The 18,472-nt window shown below is 36.9% G+C and overlaps 1 pseudogene; it reads right to left on the bottom strand.

Annotated features, from left to right (window-relative positions):
- Positions 1 to 8,622: 8,622 nt before the first annotated feature.
- Positions 8,623 to 16,787, bottom strand: LOC122907467 (annotated as a pseudogene).
- Between the last annotated feature and the right edge of the window lie 1,685 nt (positions 16,788 to 18,472).

The raw sequence follows: 18,472 nt of genomic DNA, 5'->3' as shown, positions 1-18,472 counted from the left end.
TCATGGGACTTAGTTTCTAAATACCTCCTTTTTAAGAAACAATGACCTAAACAAATGCTTCTCAACCTTTTTGACTGTAGAACCAGAATGAAAATGGAGTCAGTTATGTCAAGGACAAAATGGAGTTGGCCAAAGCAGGTACATTAAAGAAAAATGAAACTCAACCTTACTGAAGCTGCAAGAATTTATAGTTCTCAGAAATCAGCAGAGGATGTCAACCAGTCCCCAACTGCCACATTTGTTTATACTATCTTTGAGCTCCCCAGTTCCCCTGACTCAGCAACCCTAATCCAAATAAGGAAGAAGGCCACAAGGCAACCAATCAGCTGAAAAAGCCAAATAACTTCCACATTTCCCACATTAAAAAAACAAAAAAAAAGAAAAAAGAAAAAAACTTCAGTCTGTGAGCAACCTAGAAATCATTGCTCCATTAACTTTGAGTTTCCTGGCTTGCAGGTAAGAACTCTTGCAATGAACTCATCTTCCTGATGTACAGAGTTTGGTTTCAGACATGACAGTGACATTGTATTTTTTTTTTTTAATTTCTAATTTTTTTAAAAGATTTTATTTATCTATTTGACAGAGAGAGAGAGAGAGAGAGATCACAAGTAGGTAGAGAGGCAGGCAGAAAGAGAGGGGGAAGCAGGCTCCCCACTAAGCAGAGAGCCCAATGTGGGGCTTGATCCCAGGACCCTGAGACCACCACCCAAGTCGAAGGCAGGGGCTTAACCCACTGAGCCACCTTGGTGCCCCTACAGTGACATCTTAAAATGCCAAACAAAAAAGAATGATTCCATAGGGGATGGTCTCTGGAATTTACTATAATTTGATTGAGAAAATAACTTTTTATAAAGGTAAAACCTTCTACCAATGAAGGACTTTTAGGAGGAAACTATTACTTTATGAATTTGAAAAATTAGTAGTTTTTTGAGAATTGGGTACATTAGTTTATAGGATAACACTTCTTACTGAGTCTAAATGAAAATTAAAGCAACTTTATTTTGACATTAAATTTTCTGAAAAAATATAATTTGTTTTTTTTCTATAAGTAAAAAAGCTTATTTTGAATTAGCTTGAAATAATTACTTTAAATTAAGAATTTATAGCATTCTTTTAAGTAAACCTCTCCATATATGTTTTCACAGCAGTTAAAAATGTTATTCCTATTCACACAGTTTTACTGATTTCTCATTGCCTTTCAAAACCCTTCCTTCATGCTCCTTACATTTTCTAAGAGGTGGGGAGAGGCAAAACTATAATTTACATCAAAGTGAAATTCTCATAATATCTTTGAAGATTTTAGACTTTTAAAACATGGTTTATCTTTGAAAAATCAAGTATCACAGCTGTTACTAAGAAGCACTGACTGCCAGAGTTAAATGTGGTAAAAATGTTAAAAACCCATCTCTTTGATGAAGTATTTTATCTTGGTCTTCTAGTTCAGGACATTGATTGGCCGAAGATTCTCTGAGCAGTGAACACTGACATACCAACACCATATAGCTAACTAAGTTTTCTCTTCTCTTCCAACATTTACGTTATTCCCTTTCACACACTTATTCATGAAAATATTTCTAAACTTACCTATCTCCTGTTATCTCCTCCAGTTGCTTTGCTGTTCTTGGGTCATTACTACTTTTAATTCCTTGGTTCTGTTATTCAGCCATAAGTCACACGTTTCTTCCTTGAAAATAAAATAGAGTATTTCCTAGAGGTCGTTCTGTTCTTATTCTGTTCCGTGCCCAGCTTCCCCTTAATTTTCTACATTGGAGGTTTACCCTAGGTACCCATGCATACCCAGGGATGTTCCTTTTATTATTAGTTTTACAGAGAATGGCAGAAATGGACAAGTGTTTGTTGCCTTCCCAGCATGTATCCATAAGTCCATTGTGAGCAGCCACACAACTAAGGTGAGTTTGACTCTGCTCCCAGCCTTCCAGTTTGCTCTATCACCTCAGCCCCCTTGCCTTAGTGATTTGATTTACACCACGCCTATCTCAGCACAAAGCAAGGTTGGAAATTTGTGGTAGGCTGAATCATGGCCTCCCATAGATGTCCATGGCCCAAGCTCCCAAATCTGTGACCATTACCCTATATAGCAAAAGGGATTTGGTCTTTGTAATTAAATTAAGGATGTGAGATATAGAGATGATCCTGAATTTTTCCCTTGGGTCCTAAGTGTAATCACATGGGTTTTTACTGGAAGGATTCAGAAGGAGTCAGAAAGCAAGGAGAAGGTTATGTGAAAATGGAAGTAGAGATTTGGAGTGGTACATATTGAAGACAGAGAAAGGGACCATAAATCATGGAACACAAACAACAAACACCAGAAGACACCAGTAAACATTGAATATGGCAAAGGGATAGATTGTATTCTCTGAGCTTCCAGAAGGAGCCAGTCTAGCAGACACCTTGACAGTAGCCCCAAGAAACTGATTTCAGACTTCTGGAACTGTAAGAGACTAAATGTGTGTTATTTTAAACCGCAACATGTGTGCTATTTTGTTGCAGCAGTAATAGAAAACTAATACAGAATTAGGACCCAATCAATGGGCTTTTCTTGTGTAGTTGGTTACAAAAGAAATTTCATTTTTTTCTGTATGGTATATAGAACAGATGTGAGGTAGGAAACTATTAACCACTAACCCATATGATTGAGGACAGCTTGAATGTGAAACTGACAGATGTAGGAGAGTAAAACAAAACAAAACAAAACAAAACCAAGTATAGAAAAGCAGGAGCACAGCCCTGGTCAAAACGTGCTTGAAACCTGCAATGATTCAGGACTGTTACAGTTACATAAGCTTATCGATTATCTTCATTATTGACAAGAATTTTTCAATTACCTGCAATGGAAACCAACTTAGTTGATGCAACAGTTTTGCACAAAACATAAATTTTAAAATACAGTAGCTAGTATGCTTTCAAAGCTGGTCTGAACCAGTGTCATAGATTAGTAAGGACTCTGAAAGCAAGCATGGTATTATGGTGCCTGAATTGCTCACCACCATATCCTCTCTCTCTAGCAATGTTACTGAAAGTAAATAGGTGCTTTTTTTTTTTTTTTAAGATTTTATTTATTTATTCGAGAGAGAGAGAGAGAGAGACAGTGAGAGAGAGCATGAGAGAGGAGAAGGTCAGAGGGAGAAGCAGACCTCCAGTGGAGCTGGGAGGCTGATGCAGGGCTCAATCCCAGGATTCTGGGATCATGACCTGAGCTGAAGGCAGTCGCTCAACCAACTGAGCCACCCAGGCACCCAACAGGTGCTTAATAAATGTTTTTGAAATGGGTTGATGACTCCAGGGCACCTGGGTGGTTCAGTCAGGTAAGTGCTGGACTTGGTTTTGGCTCAGATCATTATCTCAGGGTTCTGAAATTGAGCCCTGGACCAGGCTTCACTGAGCAGGGAGTTTACTTGAGATTCTCTCCTTCTCCTTGCCCCTCTGCCCTACTGCCATGCCATGCCTGTGTGCACGTTCTCTCTCTCTTTCTAAAAAAATCAACTCTTAAAAAAAAAAAAAAGAAATGTGTGCATGACTAAATATAAAAAATATGAAGTGTGATTAGAATGCCATTATCAGCTAACCCGGCCTTAAAAATATAAGCGATGAAGGACTGAATATACAAATGCACAACGGCCAGGCAGTAAAATGAAAATAGAACTCTGACCCACAACCTCTAGAGTAACCAGTCAAGAAGTAAATCACAACCTTGCAAGCAAATAGCCCCAAATGGTCAGAACTTGGGTCAGTGACTGCCAGCTTCCCTATCTTTGCCCTATGATTCCAATTCAGGACTAATCAAAGCAAGCCAACTATGCTCCTCACACCAATCACATCAGATGCCTAACTTCTCATTAGCCTGCCTCTAGCTTCCCCTTGTCAACGACATCTGATAAGAACATACCTGATGTCATCTCTTTTTCTACTAAGAAGTTTCTCATTGCCAAGTTACAGTGGCTGAGTCCTTTGCTACATCAAACTCTGAATTAATAGCTTCTGTTTCATCTCACTTGGATTGTCTTCATTTATTTATACAGCTATACAAATGAGACTGACAATAACTTTTCTTCAGGTTATTTCTCACCTTGGTCATTTATGCATAAGACACAGTTTCTAAGAAAAGCTATCTTTTCAATAAAATTTCACCAAATAAATGGGTCAAACAAATTTTTTTGACATGCAAAGTCAGTAGATGGTAATTACGTATTTCTGTCCTGAAATAATCTCCCACTGATCTGGAATTTGCTTAAGATTTGACCACTGGGGTTTTATTTAATTCATTTATTAATTCTTTTAAAATGTATGCAACAATTAAAACTCTCCATGACTGGCACTAAGTACAAGAGCAGAGTGATGGACAGACAGATTCTGCTCCAGACTTCAGGGAGGTTATATTCCATAGGGATAATGAAGATACTGCACATTTACATAATTACATTTTAAATTAAAATCTTAGTAAGGACCAAAGGTAGAAATTCAGGAAGATAAAAGGATATGGTACAAGGGTTCCAGGCTTGACTGGAGACTGAGAAGATCTTTATAAAGTAGTGGAAGAGGATCAAATTGCCCCTCCCTTTAATTATCTTCTAAAATTTTAGAGACTGGTCATGATTCCAAGAAGTGTTTAAAATCCAAATGACTGTAATTAAATTCCTGTCATTCTGGTGGAATGGAGCATAATAAGAGAAGTCATTTTGGCTTATTGGAAAATAAAGTTACGTTTCTTAACATACTAGAGATTTTGGACTCTGATTCATACCTACTACACTTATATGCTAAGGTGTTAAAAATGATTATTTCAGATTCATTTATTTTCATTTTAGAAATATCTGTGCTTTTATAGTAAACTAGTTATTAAAAAAAAAAAGAAAGAAAAAAAGAAAAACTGCGTGAAAACCCTTTGGCTTTTGTTTCCTGGCAAAATATAGGGCAGCCTCCTTAGGAGAGTCCTTAGAAATACTCTTCATCATTTATCCCCAAAACTGTCTTCTTCTACTTTTCTAGGACTATCCATCACTCCTTTTGAAACCTTTAGTGTTTTCAACATACCAAGTGTCTTTCCTTTTTTCATGGCTCCATTTTTCTATTCATGGGCTTTAGTCCACTTGAATTGGGTTCTTTGCCTTCTCTCTCTTGTAGCTTCATTACATATCCCCAGGCTAACTATGAGCTCCTCTGTGAGGGTTTTCCCACCTAATCCTCCTCAGATAAGCACTATTCATTTCCTATTTTACCCTTATAATGTAGTACATTTTCTTATCACTAATTTACTTTTCTTAAAGTATTAGGGCTAGTATTTGGAGATGAAAACCACACACTTGAGTTGTCTTCATCAAAAGCATTCACTGTACCGTTGTTCAAACTTCTATTTGACTTTTTTTTAACCTGTATCTAATTTATTATGGAACTAATTTAACTTAAAACAATATAATACTTCATATAACTAAAATGTGGTCTCAAAGATCTAGATTATTTCAACTACATTTACAATTTAGAAAAGCATTTATTCAGAGAAGTTAATGGTGCGGTTATGAGCTATAATTTATAGTGGTTAAGAGGCTGAGTTCTGAAGCTCTGAAGCCAGACTGCCCCAACTTGACTTTCAGGTCTGCTATGTATTAGCTGTGTGACCATGAGCAGATGACTTCAACTGTTTTTGTCTCCATGTCTCCCTTCCCTGATATGTCAAATGGGGACATTTATAGTACCTGGCATAGCCTTTGCAGTGAGATATACACAGAGGAAAAGACGTTAGAACAATGTCTGGCACATAGTAACCTCTCAGCTATTTTACTGATAAATTCTATCAGTAGTCATGACTGTAGTGGAAGGAAGAGAAGGCAAGGGATTAGTTTTGGTGTTAATATGCACCAGACAATACGCTAGTTTGGAGTTATAGTCTATCTAGGGGGCAGAAATTGTAAGCAGATCAACACATACCACTGTCACAAGAGGTGAAGGAACACAGGAGATCAGGATCATTGTGGGAGAAGCATTAGAGAAAAAGTAACATCTGGGCTGAGTTATGGAGCCCTAGTAGACGTCAGCAAGAGAGAAACAGAGAAGCAGGGTCCCACGCACTGTACGGGCACACATGAATGCAGGGAGCCTGGGAGACCATGGTACCCAGAGCCCCTCACTGGAGTACAGCATGGTCAACAGAGAAAGACAGATTTTAGATTGGAAAAGAGTTTCTGCTTCATGGGGAGATGTCTGGAGTTTCATAAAAGAAATTAGAAAAAAAAAATTCAGCACAGAAATTTTACTTTTGGTTGATTAATTTAAAAACATTACTTGCGGGGCACCTGGGTGGCTCAGTGGGTTAAAGGCTCTGCCTTTTGCTCAGGTCATGATCTTGGGGTCCTGGGATCAAGCCCCGCATTGGGCTCTCTGCTTGGCGGGGAGCCTGTTTCCTCCATTCTCTCTCTCTCCGCCTGCCTCTCTGCCCACTTGTGATCTCTCTGTGTCAAATAAATAAATAAAATCTTTAAAAAAAAATTACTTGCCATTAGTGTGGATAATGTATTAGGAGACAGTGAGTCAGGAGCAGGTATGCCAGGTAGAAATTTATTGCACTACTTCAAAAATAACCACAAAGCCCTGGATAGAAATGGGAATGTGTATATGGATTAGAGAGACACTGCTTGAAAAATATTAAGGAGGTTCAGAAGAATAAAAAAGCTAGAGGTGGAAATGGGAGATTATGAGGTTGGGGCATGATTGCAAAAATGTAACTATAATTAAGAAGAAGTTTAAATTGAGGAAAAATGAGGACTATAAAACTGGCTATATGGCACTGAATGTTCATGATGTTCTACCTTAAAGCAGTTTTTTGATTAGTCAATTTATGTCCTAAAGTTGGAGGCCACACTACATAAATAAAATAAGAGCTAAGTAAATATCTGCACTATCGTTATGAGAATACTAAGGATATAACTTATTATAAGCTATAATTTAAATAATTTATTTTGGAAAATGAACTGGAAGGTAAAAATTAATAAATCATGTTACTTGTGTAATTTATGTTAGTTATGTAACTTATGTTACTTATATTGTGTTCCTGGCATTGTGTTGATCATTTTAAGTATACGTTACAACACAAAAGCAAGCTTATGAAATGGGATCAATATCCCATTTTATATAGAGGAATGTGAAGTTAAAAGCATTTAAATAATTTGTTTAAAGTTAGATGAGAAGTGGAAGAGCCAGGATTAAAATCCTAATTAATCAAACTGCATATTTTATTCATCCACAACCACATTATACTCCTAAAAAAGTAAAAAATAAAGCAAATAAAAAGACTAGATATACAGTAAATCCAGTTTTGGATAGGAAGGGCACATTTCTTCTAAATGAGAGGAGGAAAGTTTCCTCCAATATAAAAAAAAATAATTAATATTGTACTTCTTACAATGTGCTGACATTGTGACAGGAGTTAGACTTTAAAGTAAGAAAAGTAGGGGCACTTGGATGGCTCAGTGGGTTAAAGCCTCTGCCTTTGGCTCAGGTCATGATCCCAGGGTCCTGGGATCAAGCCCTGCATCGGGCTCTCTGCTCAGCAGGGAGCTTGCTTCTTCCTCTCTCTCTGCCTGCCTCTCTGCCTACTTCTGATCTCTGTCAAATAAATAAATAAAATCTTAAAAAAAATTAAAAAAAGAAAAGTACTGTTTTTGCATGTAAGAAATGCAAGGCTCAGACTTCAGAAAATATTTGGAGACTGCTACTGAAAGTATAAGAAGGTAGAAAAGTGAGGGTAAAATGGTGAAGCAATACTTAATACAGAGGTACAATTTTGCATAGTTCAAATTCACTTTCATCGGTATAATGATAAAGTATCTCAGATTTCAGCTTTAGGAGATCTAGATTATTAAGAAGAATTCAGAGAAATCCTGATGGCACTCCCACTTGATACTCTTTACAGAATAACTTTTTATCTTCCTCCCAAGAACTTTTTCCTTTTATTTCATAGGGAAGGAATCAAAGTCAGACACTCTCCCACTCCATCCCCAAAGCTCCCGCCTCACCCAGAACGTGCAGTGAAAGAGGGACAGGGCCCAGTCTCCCCAAAACCCCACAAAGGAGCAAGATTAGAAAAATTGTAACCATATTGTTCTGCCTCTGGCACTACACTGAGGCCCCACTCTGGCCAAAAAGTGGGAGAGGCAGATGCGGCAAAGGGAATTCCTTCTCATTACACAGTAAGATGATGCCCGAGCTACTGGGTGATGGAGAGGTGGAGATAAGATCTGGGGCAGGGAGAAAGCCTCCAGACCTTTTCCTTCAACCTCACATACTTATATAGTTACAGCTTTCAGGGAGAGGAGGAAGTCTGGAATGACACTAGTTCTGCAAAGGCAGGAAATGAAAACCAAACAGCAGCTGTTTGGGCCATAATATCTTGCCTCCTTGCTCCTAAAATCTTGAGTGGGAAAAGGGGAAACAGAAGCAGGCAGTGGAGGGAGGTAATGTTTGAGGGTCCCGAGCCCAAAGCTCACTGCGAGAGAAGGTAAGGCAGAGGATCAGGGGCAGCCGGGTCCTCGGAGAAACATGTAAGAGAAGCAGCCACTCACATCCCGCCTCTCCTCCAGCTCCCCGGGTCTCCAAAGGCCGGGGCAGCGGCTACACCAGCCATCTCCAGCAAGCGCGCTCCTCCTCCGCCTGCAGCAGGTCAGCCTGCCTCATGGCCTTCAGCACAGGCTCTCTGAAGCTGTCCTGGATTTCATCCCCCCATCGAAATCTCATCCCGGAGGAAGCAGGCCTTCTCAAGGTTAAAGCCGAAGTCCATCTCGCACGCGCTGCGGAAGTAGGAGTCCAGCAGCTTCACACCTCGGCGCATCAGCTCTGGCAGGACGAGTTCATCGTCCACGCGCTCCACGGCGCAGCAGTAGAGGCTGGCGCGTCTTTTATAGATGGCTTTGAGGTCCTTCTCCTCCGGGAAACTGTACATCATGGGCTTGCAAGCCGGAATGACCTGCATAAGCTCCGGAGCCGCGGTCCTTCGCGGCGTGTCTGCTGTGGCCAGGGACCGTTTCGGCAGCCACACCTTCTGACGCCCGCCTATCGGCGGCGTGACTCGCTTCGCCTTGCCGCAGTCGTCTCTGCGTGTCCCTCTTTGGCCACCGTAGGCCCTAAGTCCTCTTTTAAAATCCTTTCTTCCGGTCCCTCTTGAAGCCTCGCCTGCCCCAGACCGCCTGGAAACTTCTAAGACGCCTGGCTCAAAGCAAGACAGGTCAGAAGGGTCTCTCCTAACTACGAGTACCTTGGGGGCAGACAGGCTTTTGACAGGACTAACGGCTCCCCTGCCACTTTATCTAGCGAGCTTAAGTCAGTCTTGCTGGGGGCTTTGACATTCAGGGATCAGTTTTTGCTGAGGACAGCTGACATTTCGGTTTTTCCACGGGCTGAACTTTGGTGAACTTGAGACATAGTTTTTATTCTATAGTGAAGTTGTTTTATAAATTTATAAAATTATATATATACACACACACATATATAATTCAAAGCAGAAACAATTTGTTATATATGTAGAATCTTATGAATAAGCAAATACATCTTTTACCCAGTTTTCCAGAACATTTTTAGAACTGACTTAAGATAATGGTAATTTAACTTGAATTGGTTCTGAATGCAATATAAAGCCATTCTTTTCCCATGATTGCTTGATTCTAGATTTCAGATTTGTCTTTGTCTAGAATTATAATGTCTTGAATTTTTTTCACTAAGGAAATATTAGGCGGATTTGTAAAGCCCATATAAAATGTAATTCAACAATTTACATTATCAGGTATCTATCAAATATCAGTTAATCCGGGTTTTAGTGAACAAGCAGTTCAATGACAACACAAAATCCTGTGTCGTCTCTAGAAGAATGGCAACGCTGTATTAAAACAAAGGTCAGCTAGAATGCCTGGGTTGAAATGCTAGCTCTATGGCTCTGTGAGTTATTAGGTGTAGGACTTAAAGGAAAGCATTTCCCTTAACCATGCCTCGGTTTCTTCATCAGTAAAAAGTGTCCTTAGCTTTGTTGTAGGTGTTAAATGACTTACAGAGGTAGTGGGTCTGAAGCATTTAGCCTTTTACTTGCCATAGTAGTTAGCACTAAATAAGCATTATTATTTATCTATTCCGTACCCACAGACAGATATGGGAAGGGATGAGGCTACATAGTGAGTCGTCTACCTTTATTTTTCCTGTTGCCTAAGATAACTTGATAGGTATAAGTGGGGACTGAAGTTAACTTCTGTTGGGAGAACTGATTGGGAAATTTTTAGGAATTTTGGGAGTTGGTTGATGTTGTGTTGGTAGCTTGAAATTGGCTATGATGGGATTATTTAGACCAACTAGTTCCAGAAAACAGTTGCTAAACATTCATCAGGATAATACTGAAGTTAGCTTTGTTATCCAAGACTGTAGTTTTCTCTGGCTCTGATCTACTGGTCACATGTAAAGGATCTTTAGACAGATACTAGAAAATATTACACTTGTTAAAAAAAAGGGGGGGGGAGAAGAAATTGGAAATTTGGCAGTTTCTTAGATTGTAAAAATTTTACCTACAATATGACCCAGAAATTCTACTCCAAGGTATTCACCAAAGAGAAAGGAAGGGATAGATCTACAAAGGAATTATTTAAGAATTTCCTAGCAATGTTATTCATAATAGGCAAAAACAGAGTTCTCACAACAAGAGCATAAAAACAAATTTTCTATTTGTACAAGTGAATACTACATAATAATAAAAAGAAATGAATTGTTGATACATGAAGCCAAGGGAAAAAAATCTCACAGAAGTAGAGCTGATTGAAGGAAGCCAGACAGAGAAAGAGTGTGCAGCATAGGACTATTTATATAAAGATTAAGACCAGACAAAAGTGATCTATGGTGAGAGAAATTAGAACAATTGTTGCCTTTGGTGGGTGAGGGGTTGTGGTGGTGATGGTGGTGTTGACTGGAAAGAGGCATGACAGAAATCTTTGGGGTGAGAGAAATGTTCTATATTTTGAAGGGGCTGTTGGCTACATGGGTATACACATTTTTTTTTTAAGATTATTTATTTATTTATTTGACAGACAGAGATCACAAGTAGGCAGAGAGGCAGGCAGAGAGAGAGGAGGAAGCAGGCTCCCCGCTGAGCAGAGAGCCCGATGCGGGGCTCGATCCCAGGACTCTGGGATCATGACCTGAGCTGAAGGCAGAGGCTTTAACCCACTGAGCCACCCAGGTGCCCCTGGGTATACACATTTATCATATCTTATCAAATTGTGCACTAAAGAGCTTTACATTTTACTTTATATAAATTATGTATCAATAAAGAAAAATAGAGCAATGTATTTTAATTGAAATGCTGCTTAAGAATAGATGGGGTAATGACTAAATTTGGTAATTAGAAAATAAAGTTTGGGGAATATGTACATTTATATGAAGAGAAAAGAAGAGTAGTAATTAGGCATACAATCCATTTATTTCATCTTTCAGTCACTATAATTTTTTGAATTGTGTGACCTTAGATAACTAGCTTGACCTTAAGTATATTCTGGTTTCTGATCTGCTGAAATGGGATTAAATATAATATTTATCTTAAAAGATGGCTAGCTGGATTAAATGAAATAATTCATCAAAGGAATTTAAGGTGCTTGGCATTTAGTAAATACTTAATAAGTATAAATTCTTTTATACCTATTTTTATTATTAAAGGATATATATATAAAAGAAAATATAAAACTCAAAGAGAATGCTTACTGAATTTCCAGCTTCATCTCATGGAAGTGCCAGAAACAATGGAGTAGGTAAATAAGGAACAAATAGCCTAAATTTCCCCAGAGCTGAGCACCTGGAATCTTCAGAATGAAAGGATCCAGGAAGTACAAAATAAATAAGAAACAAAGCTAATCACTTTTGCGGCAGTTTTAATTTTCAATTAAAAGGAGAAAGTATTCCTCCCAAAGAGGGAAAGTGATATGGTTACTTTTACTAAGCAAGGGGCAAATTGTTATCATCCTTCTAACCAGCAATAATGTATATTCTAGAGAACAATGAATCTGTTCCTTCTAATGCACATGGGAAATAATTTTAAATCCAGACTTAAATGTAGGAATAGAAAAAAAAAATACAGGCATGCAAGTACTCAGAAATTCAATTGTGACATACTTCAGTTTTCTAGTAAAAATAAAATCGTTAGTATTTTCTAGTCTGCATTAGTAATCAGTGATAAAGAGAAGAATGGAATTAGCTTTGTGGGCAGAAGAGAGGTTAATTTACTTCATTGTATACTATTTACTTCAAAAAAACGTTTCACTATGGTTACTTGTTACTTTTATAATAATAAATGGGGATAACTTAGGTAAGTTAAATGAAAACATCATATATTATATGTATCATCCTTTTTTTTTTTAAGATTTATTTATTTGAGAGAGAGAGAGAACACATAGCAGGGGGAGGGGCAGAAGGACAGGGAAAGAATCCGAGGCAGTCTCCGACCCCCCATTGAACATGGAGCCTGATGCGAGGCTGAACGTCACTACCCTGAGATCATGACCTGAGCTGAAATTAAGTCTGACACTTAACCAACTGAGCCACCCAGGTACCCCTCCCCTTAGGTTAATATTTATTTAAAGCTTTATCTATGTTGTTTTGAGTACCAATAGTTTATATTTTTTATAGCTGAGTAGTAATGCATTGTTTGAATATACAAGTTGTTATCCATTTCTTTAAGGAACGTTAAGGGTGTTTCAGGTTTTTGGCTATTATGAATTAGTGTGGTCTAAAAATCCTCATATGAATGATTTTGAGAACTGTATTTTCAGTGTTCTTGGATACATAGTTTAAGAGTGACTTTTCTGGCCCATAAGGTGTACACATGCACACACACACACAGAGTATACACACCATGTTTTTATGTAGTAACAGTATGTTATTTTGTTATACTGTTAAGAAATGACAAACAATTTTCCAAAATAATTGGAGAATATTCTTACCAGCAGTGTGTGAGAGTTCCAGTTGCTCAACAGCTTTACCAACATTCTGGTACACTTTTTAACTTTTCGCATACTAGCTCATTGTAATTTCAGTTTGCATTATTCTGATGCTCAAAGATGTTGAGAGCTTTTTCATGTGTTTATTAGTCATTCATTGATTTTATGAAGCTTTAGTCCAAATTTTTGCCCATATTTATTGTATTTTTTGCTTTCATTTTCATAGTTGATCTTTAAGATAAAAGACTTTAAGAGTCTTTTTATCTATGGTGAATATATATTCAGATATGTATAAGGCAAATAGATTTTTGGGTTTTTTTCCCCCTTACTGTGGCTTGTCTCTTCATTTTCTTTTCTTTTTCTCTTCTTTTCTTTCTTTCTCTCTCTCTTTCTTTTTTTTTCTTTTTTTTAGGATTTATTTGTTTATTTGAGAGAGAGAGAGAATATGTACATGATCAAGTGGGGAGAGGAGCAGAGGGAGGGGGGAATCAAACTCTCAAGCACACTCCTGGCTGCACACAGAGCCAGACACAGGGCTTGATCTCTTGACCCTGAGATCATGACCTGAGCTGAAACCAAGAGTTGGACACTCAGCCTCCTGAGCCACCCAGGCACCCCTGTCCCTTTATTTCTTAATGGTATTCTTTAATTAACTGAAAATTTTAATTTTGACAAAGTTCAATTTTTAATTTTTTTCTCTCAGGGCTTTTTTATGACCTGTCTGATAAATCTTTGTCTACCCAGCAAAGGTTTATTTCTTAAACCTCAGGTTTTGAGGTGGGAATATTCTACAACCCTAATTATTCTTTCCTTCCTACTGATTATCCATATTTACTTTTCTATTCAAAGAATGGGATATGACAAATTAAAGTAATTAATGAAAGCAACTTCCTGTTAGAGATTGCTAAATAAGTCTGGTTGCTCCAAAAGATTATTAAAATTCCAAAGCAACTCCACAGTGTTTTAGTAGATTATGTTTTTGTGAAGGACATTATGTTTAAGCTTTTCCCTCAGAAGGAGATGAAAAAAACATATTTTAAGCCAAATTTTATACAAATTATGTGGATATAAAACCCTAAATACACATCTGGTCTTCTGGGAAACTCTTTCAACTTCACAGACTAATGTTGTAACAAAAGTTACAAAAATTTTAATCTGTAAAGTGTTTTAAGGCAATGATTATTCAAATACAAACTCATGTCTATATTGCAGAATACATACAGTTGCTACAGATAGATCTAAATTTATACCAAAAATATAAAAACACAAACTCTCTTGGCAATATTTTTTTCTAGTTATGTATAGACATGAGCATTTTTATAGGAAAACATCTTGCATTTTCAAAGTGGTACTTGATTTTGTAACACAAATAAAACATTTGAATTTTTTAAAAAAAGATTTATTATTTATTTTAGAGGGAGAGAGAGTGTGCACACCCAAGAGAGAGTGAAAGTGGGTGAGGAGCAGAGGGAGAAGGGCAAGCTGATTCCTCTCGAGGTTGGAGCCTGTGCAGGGACTTGATCCCATGACCTTGAGATTGTGATCTTAACCCAAACCAAGAGTCGGATGCTTAATCAACTGAGCCACCCAAGTGCTGCAACATTTGAATTCTTAATAGAAAGTTTCATTGCTCTTTAACATATCTTTATACTTTCAAATGATGGTCAGATAATACAAAAAATAAGTTTTAAAAGCATAATCAGTGCTCCAAAACTGAAGAAAATCTTTGTCTAAATGTTTATCTTTCTTACAATTTAAAACTCTGGAAGTAAAATACCATTATCTCACTCCTATGTCATATGTATTTTTAGTATGTATAAATACACACTCTGCACATTTGTTTTCTGTACTTAAAGTATATATGGATAGGAGCACCTGGGTGGCTCAGTCAGGTTAGTGTCTGGCTGGTGATTTCTACTCAGGTCACGAGCTCATGGGTCCTGGGATTGAGCCCCACGTTGTCAGGCTCTGTGCTCAGTGGGGAATCTGCTTGAGATTCTCTCTCTCTCTCTCTCCCTTTGCCCCTCCCCACACTCACTCACACGCACACACTCTCATTTAAAATAAATCTAAAAAATCAAGTAAAGTAAAAATGGGTAAATAAAACACCAATGAACAGTCAAGCTCTATTGTTTTGCTGCAGATTTCTGAAAAGCAACCAAGTAGCATGTCATCCCAAGGTCAAGATCATTAAAATAATATTTTTTTTTCTTAAAATGAACTAGAAACTGCAATTACGGATGTGCCTAAAGTTGTTTCACAGGGATCCCAAGGAGAATGTGCGGTTCCTGATTTCTGTTTTTACTTGATCCTAAAATTTAGGATTTTAATCTTCTTTTCCCATTTTACTGGTAATAATTGTTTTATATAATTATTTAATGAAAATTTTTATTCACAACTTTGTGTTTAGAACTCTACACAGATTCAAGATCATATGTATGTTCAGTAAACCATACTTTCAGTAAACCATACTACAAAACCAGGCTTTTCAAAGCTAAGGTTGTTATTACAGGTTGACCTTGATCAGGGATCCCCTATATTAAATTAAGTCAGGCACTCCAAAAGGAATGTAGAAAATATAAGCAGTTGCTGCAGTGACTCTTTTATTTGTGAGCTGTTTGAAATTATTAAACTTCTTAATTTCTTATGTTGTTGGCCTGAAAGGGCATATGCCTAGATATGGCACAGAGATATCATAAAACCTGGTATAGTTAACTTTTGGCTCAGGATATATGAGCTTTTGAATTTTTTTTCCCTTTCGCATGAAATGCTCAGTTTTTAAAGTTTTTTTTTTTTTTTCAGAAGGGTAATATTTAACCATTTCTGCACACCACAAAGAAAAAAGGAATAGCAGCAATTGCCTTAAGTTTCAGGTGTGTATACCATGTAAAATAATATATAGATTACTGGGTTAGAATGTTATCATAGTTATGCCAAAAAATAAGGATTTATGCTAGAAACATAGATCAAATATTAACTCCATTTATTAAATAATATAAGAGCAGGATGATATGGCAAGATTTAGTTTTATTTGCCATGTTCAAAAATATATTCTACATATCTTGCTTTTAGTTACTTATTTCATTACATCCATTCTTTTTCATCTCTTAGATAAAGGAGAACTAGTAAACACTATATAAATTAAACGCACATGCAAGGGAGAAACAAGGAGTGCTAGGGACATTAAGGAAGACTTCAGAGAGCCTTGAGTTATGACTAGAAGGATAGTAGGCTTTTTCCAGATGGACAATGCAGTTCTAATTATTCTTTTTACTCCCCCCTCCAGCTGTTTTATTTGTGATCTTTATTTAAAGTGTTGACTCTTGTATTTGTAATCCTTTTTTTCCTTCCCACATACTGTGCATCTGGGAAAATAGTTACTGCAACAGTTCTTCATTGGTTGGTCCAGATGTCCAGAGGGTGAAGAATTTGTAGAGGCTTTTTTTTTAGTCATGACACAGGTAGATTTATTCCCACAAGCTTTCTCAAACCTTATTTGGCAAAACACCTCTCTCACTCTTACTGCTGTTAAATCTCCAGTGAGCATTTATTATACATACAAGAGTATAAGGAAGTAAGCATCTTTTTTATGTTTGGTCTAGTTAATCTTGTATGTAAGGAAAACAGCTTCTCATATACTTTTTACAACTCTGAATACATAGAAAAAAAACATCATAATCATGAAATACCCATTTCATGAATTTTTCCTAAGGCAGAGTAGTAAGTAGCTAAATCACCACTCTTCCACTTACTTTTGTGTACTTCCTTGGCCCCCAGTTTAACCTGATTTAATTCTTCTTTAGCTTTAATTGCCATCTCTTTTTTCAATGGTTAAGTTATATATTAAAATTTGTGCAATTTCTAATGAACTGCTCATTAAGATAACTGTTATATGACTCATATTAAGACTGTAGAAAAAATACAACATTTCTTCCTCTTAACATGCAAAAAAAGTACATATTAAATACTTGTTAATGTGTATTAAATATAACCTTCCTATAAGATGTAAGTGACTCCTTTACAGCAAATCATGTTCATGGAAAAAGTAATACGAGATTCAAAAGATTAAATAGGACTATTAAATTGCAACTCATTTATGTGCTATAATTCATGCCCTTTTTGGGAAGTAGTTTTAATCACAGAGCATACAAAATTATTTCTAACCAACTGACAAAGAATCTAAAATTTAAGGTAGAAGAAAGACTTTTTACTTCATAGATTTCCTATTAAGAGTATTATTTCTTAAGGAAGGTATTATGCCTAACTGCCTGATTTACATGCTGATTTTATGGACAAGATGCTTGTGTTTCTGTGTTTGCAACTTGTAGAAGTAAAAGTAAACTAATAAAGTTTTCCATTTTTTAATCGTATGTTATTTAATAATTGCTTCTGCATTAGTTACATGGAATGCGGTATACTTTCTGAAATATATGACTTAGTTCATGCATCCGATGAATAAGGGTTAAGAGTATATGGCCTAACTACCTCTGAGAATTTGAATGTTACCTGAGCCTTGTGCTTCTGTAAACACCCTTCCTCTTCCCCTCCCCACTTTGTGTTCTAGGAAATGCCCTACTGCAAATAATTACCAGCATGTAACTTAGATAAAAAGTCTTCTTGCTTATGTATTGACAAGGCTAGACATAGACCCGCCAAACTCCTATTCTTCGGCTCATAAATGAATAGTTAAACTATGCTATCTGACTTGACCCAGATTTAGTAAGTTTTTGCTTGGCCACTGAACTTTGGTCCCTCTTTTATGAGTCCCTCCTGAGAATCAGCTCACCTCTCAGAAAAACATTCCTGAGCACACTACCTGTTTACCCCACATTCACACAAGAGTTCTTTCTAGCCTTTTTTACTCATTCCTATAAATAAAATTCATTTCTGCCTGACCTTTGAGAGGTTTATAGATGTTTTAAGTTCAGAGTACTTTTCTCTACTGTCATAGTCTGCTTCCCCCTTATTGCAATAGCCTTTTCTCTTTACCTGAGTCTGGATTTAGTTTTAATTGATAATCCCTTTTTAAATTGTGATTAGTTTCTGACTTAAGTTAAGAAAAATTGTTACAGACAATAATTCATGCAAAACCATCTGTACAAATCAGAAATAGAATTACGATCCCTCTCAAATTTGAGAGTTTAACTTACATATTTTTAGGAAGAAAGAATCAGAATAATTTAGTCTTCATTTTAATGCTGGCCTAGGTTACAAAACACTCAATTATATCCAATTTACTATTATAACTATCTGAAAAAGCTAATGAAATATCATAAAATTGAAGTAGAAAATGAAGCAAGCTCAAGACTTTCACTTTGCATGTTAGGGTAAAATTCTGGTTTAAATGTGTATCTTGGGAAAGCTAACATGCTCTACTTGTTGAAAGTTTTAGGTATAATCAAAGGCCCATCTGTATATAGGGTGTGGCAAGTCATGGAAGAAGACAGGAAGCCTTCAAGTATCTGGAGATACTGGACAATTTATTATATTATATGCCAGGT

The sequence above is a fragment of the Neovison vison genome, chromosome 5, assembly GCF_020171115.1.
Source record: "Neovison vison isolate M4711 chromosome 5, ASM_NN_V1, whole genome shotgun sequence".
In the NCBI taxonomy this organism is placed as follows: domain Eukaryota; kingdom Metazoa; phylum Chordata; class Mammalia; order Carnivora; family Mustelidae; genus Neogale; species Neogale vison.
The sequence above is the reverse complement of the archived record's forward strand: the minus strand, read 5'-3'. Positions and strand labels throughout refer to the sequence as shown.